This window comes from Danio aesculapii, chromosome 16, assembly GCF_903798145.1.
Source record: "Danio aesculapii chromosome 16, fDanAes4.1, whole genome shotgun sequence".
Taxonomy (NCBI): Eukaryota; Metazoa; Chordata; class Actinopteri; order Cypriniformes; family Danionidae; genus Danio; species Danio aesculapii.
Window position 1 is genome coordinate 3,477,978 of NC_079450.1, and position 5,350 is coordinate 3,483,327.

The window sequence follows — 5,350 nt, forward strand, 5'->3', positions numbered from 1 at the left end:
GAGAATAATAAATAAGTGTGAAGGGCATCACAGTGGCGCAGTGGGTAGCACAATCGCCTCACAGCAAGAAGGTGGCTGGTTTGAGCCTCGGCTGGGTCAGTTGGCGTTTCTGTGTGGAGTTTTGTATGTTCTCCCCGTGTTGGTGTGGGTTTCCTCCGGGTGCTCCGGTTTCCCCCACAAGTCCAAACACATGCGCTGTAGATGAGCTAAATTAGCCGTAGTGTATGTGTGTGATTTAGGGTGTATGGGTGTTTCCCAGTGATGGGTTGCAGCTCACAGTCCAAACACATGATGTACAGGTGAATTGGGTAGGCTAAATTGTCCGTAGTGTATGAGTGTGAATGAGTGTGTGTGGATGTTTCCCAGAGAAAGGTTGCGGCTGAAAGGGCATCCGCTGTGTAAAACATATGCTGGATAAGTTGGCGGTTCATTCCGCTGTGGCGACCCTGATTAATAAAGGGACTAAGCCGAAAAGAAAATGAATGAATGAATGAAATTAATAAATTAAAGTAATTAAAAATACATAAAAATTTTTTCATATTAAGTTAATTAAATAGGAGCAAACCTCTTCGTTGGCTTAAAAAGTGTTAATTAAATGTAATTAAAATATTTAAATCTGTATATGACCCAACAATAACCAGCATTTTAAGACTGCAGGCATGATATTTTCATTTTGTCTATTAATAGTACAAGAATAAACAGAAGGAGACAAGCCCAAACAGGCATGAGAAAATATGTATATTAAAATAAATATGTGGCCTGTTTAAATATTAATGATCTCACAGGAAGAGTTGGACTAAACACTATTCAGTTACTGGATTTATTATTAATGTATAATAGTTTTTATTTATTCGTGTCATCGATTGGATTTGAAAGCAAGACATGTGGATTCAATAGTAAATTATGAGTTATTAAAATTAAATAATAATTTAATAAATTAAATTAATTTGTTTTATTAATATTAGTTTACTTAATTAAATATTAATGATCTCACAGAAAGAGTTGGACTATAAACACTGTCCATTTACTCCCTTTATTATTTAATTAATAATTTTTTCACTTATAAGCTTATTTAGTGTCATTGATTGGATTTGAAAGAAACAAAAATGTATATTAAATATTAAATAATGAGTTTATATACTAAATATACATTTAAATACATAATAAATTAAATTAATTTAAAAAAAATTATCATTTTGATTAATGTTAATTAAATTAAATATGAATTAACCCATCCTTTGGGTTAAAAAGTGCAAAATAAATTTACTTTAAAAATGAACCCAAACACTGTCCATTTACTGCGTTTATTATTTAATATTGTTTTTATTTATTTGTGTCATCAGTTGGATTTGAAAGGATTAAAAGTGGATTAAATATTAAATTATGAATTAATACAATAAAATAAAGAAGAATCAGACCAAACCAGGTGTGACAAAATATGCCAAATAAATAAATATAATGTAAATAAGTATGTGGCCTGATTAAATATTAATGATCTCACAGATAGAGTTTGGACTAAACACTGTCCATTTTACTGCGTTTATTATTTTTATTGATAAGCATATTTAATGTCATTGATTAGATTTTTGAAAGAAAAAAAGATTATTAAATAATAAATTATGAGATGATAAACTAAATATACATTTAAATAAATAAATAAATAAAATTGTTATAATTTTGATTAACATTAATTAAATTAAATATAAACAAACCCATTCTGTGGGTAAAAAAAACTGATTTAACTTTTAATTAAAAAATAACCCAATCACTGTCCATTTACTGCATTTATGATTTAATTGGGATCGGGGTTTTTTTTATAAGCATATTTAATATTAAATTATGAGATAATATACATTTAAATAAATAATTAAATAAATAAAATAGTTATAATTTTGACATTTTAACATTAATTAAATTAAATATGAACAAACCCATCCTGTGGGTAAATTTAAATTAAAATTTTATTTAAAAAAATAAACCAATCACTGTCCATTTACTGCATTTATTAATTAATTGGTATAGTTTTTTTTATAAGCATATTTAATGTCATTGATTGGATTTGAAAGAAAAAAAGTATATTAATATTAAATTATGAGATAATATACATTTAAATAAATAAATAAAATGGTTATAATTTTAACATTTTAACATTAATTATATTAAACATGAACAAACCCATCCTTTGGGTAAAAAAAACTGTGAATTAAATTTTATTAAAAAAATTAACCCAAACACTGTCCATTTACTGCATTTATTATTTAATATAGTTTTTATTTATTCGTGTCATCAGTTGGATTATTTATTAAAATATTAGTTAAATTTGAACTAATATAAAAAGTGTTATTTAATCTTAATAAATAACCCAAGAGACCCAAAATAAACAACTGACCCAACAACAACCAGCATTTTAAAGTACAGCCAAGATATTTTCAATCAAATGTATTATTAACAGTACAAGAATAAACACAAAACTAGGAGACAAACTATGCTAAATAAATAAACAGCATTTAAACGATCATGTGACCTGTTTAAATATTATAATGAGCTCAGAGAAAGACTCGATCTTCATTAATAAACTCATTCTTCTCAAGTGTAATCACGCGCTAATGTTGAGTTTGATGTGACAGCGCGAGCCAATCGGCGCGCGGCGTCTGCGCGTCCTCGAGCGCGTTCACCACAGCGCGCGCGCATACATTCACGCGCGGATCTCAGCGAGCGTCGCGTCGCGCCTTCCTTCCCGCGGAAACCTGAAGTAAACATGATGTTCTGCTAGAAACTGACAGAAAGAAGAAGAAAACACAGACTCGTCGCTGAGGTAAGAGCGCGTTTCACTGTTATAGCAGCGCGTTTACATCTGAAATAAACGCGTTTGACGCTCAATTGTCGCGTGTTTGATCGTGAGCGTGTTTATGCGTTTATTACTTTACCTCACAAACAAGCCGAGCACGCGTCGTTCGTCTTCATAGGACTGTCACGGAAGTCCGTTTTGTTTTGTTTTGTTCATTTGGTTTCATTTCTGCTCTGTTGCGTAATTGAGCGCAGGTTTTGTGTTGCGTTTGTGTTGCATGCAGGGATGCAGCGCTGCAGCGACGCGCAGGAGATGCACATTCATGACCATAACAATGATCACGTGTTTCTTCATCAGTTTATATAACGCCTGTGTGCTGCTGCTGATGATAATGTATAGAGCTCTTACATAAACCACTGGAGTCTGAGTGTCCGTTCAGAACAATGGAGAATGTTAAACATTAAATATCTATCTATCTATCTATCTATCTATCTATCTATCTATCTATCTATCTGTCTGTCTGTCTGTCTGTCTGTCTGTCTGTCTGTGTCTATCTGTCTGTCTGTCTGTCTATCTACCTATCGATCTATTGCTCTGTCCATCTATTCGTCCATCTGTTTGTCTTTCTATCCATCAACACCTCTATCCTGTCTGTCTATTAAAACATAAATGGGTCTGCTATCTGTCCAGCCATTTGTAAACATTTTCTTTCTATCTATCTATCTATCTATCTGTCTGTCTGTCTGTCTGTCTGTCTGTCTGTCTGTCTGTCTGTCTGTCTGTCTGTCTGTCTGTCTAGTCTAGTCTATCTAGTCTATCTATCTGATCTATCTATCTATCTATCTATCTATCTATCTATCTATCTATCTATCTATCTATCTGTTTGGGGTGTAACGGATCTGTCTATCAATCTATACATCCATCATTCTATCTATCATTCTATTGTTCTAACCATCTGTCTTTTGATTTGTCTCTCTCTGTCCATCCATCTATCCATTATCAATCTTTACATAATTCTACCTGTCTATTAATTTGTCTATATATTTATATTACCTCACGCCATCCATTTATCTGTCAGTCTATCTGTCCATCCATCTGTCCGTCAATCCATCTAATTTGTAAATATAAATAACTGTCTACCTTTCTGTCCACCCACTTGTCTATTTATATATTATCTAACCATCAGTCTCTGTTGATCTATCTGTGATCTATCCATCCTTCCATCCATCCATACACATCAGTTATCCATCTATCATTTTTGTCATTCCATCCATTCATCCATATGCCTGTCAATTCATCCATGTTTACATCATTCCATTCATCTTTACACCATTTCATCCATTTTTACATCATTCCATCCGTACATCCATCCGTCTATCCATCCATCCATCTTTTAAAATGTATAAAAAACTTTATCCACATCTTGTCTATTCATTTGCCTAAAATTTAAGAATTTGATTTATCCGTCCATGTGTATGTCTGTCTGTCTGTCTGTCTGTCTGTCTGTCTGTCTGTCTGTCTGTCTGTCTGTCTGTCTGTCTATCTATCTATCTATCTATCTATCTATCTATCTATCTATCTATCTATCTATCTATCTATCTATCTATCTACTCATTTGTCTATATATTTATATTTATCTCTACTCTATATTTGTCTATTTATTTACATTAATCTCTACTCGTTTGTCTATATATTTATTTTATCTCTACTCATTTGACTATATTTTTATATTAATCTCTACTCGTTTGTCTATATGTTACTAGTAATCTCTACTCATTTGACTATATTTTTATATATATCTCTACTCTGTTGTCTATATATTTATTTTATCTTTACTTGCTTGTCTATATATTTATATTAATCTCTACTTGTTTTCTATATATGTATTTATCTCTACTCTCCTTGGTCTATTTATTTATATTAATCTACTCGTTTGTCTATATATTTTAATTTATCTCTACTCGTTTGTCTATATATTTATATTAATCTACTTGTTTGTTTATATATTTTTTATCTCTACTCGCTTGTCTATGTATTTATATTAATCTCTACTCATTGTCTATATATTTATTTTTATCTCTACTCGCTTGTCTATATATTTATATTTATCTCTACTCGTTTGTCTATATATTTTTATATTTATCTGTACTCGCTTGTCTATGTATTTATATGAATCTCTACTCAGTTGTAAATATATTTATATTAATCTACTTGTTTGTCTATAGATTTTTTTTATCTCTACTTACTCGCTTGTCTATATATTTATATTAATCTCTACTCGTTTGTCTATATTTATTTTTATCTCTATTCGCTTGTCTATATATTTATATTTATCTCTACTCGTTTATCTATATTTATTTTTATCTCTACTCGTTTGTCTATATATTTATATTAATCTACTTGTTTGTCTATATATTTTTTTTATCTCTACTCGTTGTCTATATACTTTTATCTCCACTTGCTTGTCTATATATTTATATTAATTTCTACTCGTTTATATTTATTTTTATCTGTACCCGCTTGACAATATATTTATATTAATCTCTACGTGCTTGTCTATAT

General features: G+C 30.4%; 1 protein-coding gene across 1 annotated transcript in view; it reads left to right on the top strand.

The window, feature by feature from the left end:
* The first annotated feature begins 2,694 nt into the window (after positions 1-2,694).
* LOC130242839 (tubulin polymerization-promoting protein) overlaps positions 2,695-5,350 on the top strand; it is a 33,979-nt gene continuing 31,323 nt past the window's right edge. Inside the window, exon 1 of the mRNA XM_056474771.1 lies at positions 2,695-2,815. The gene's annotated coding sequence lies outside the window, so the exon portion shown is untranslated. The remainder of the gene's footprint in view (positions 2,816-5,350) is intronic.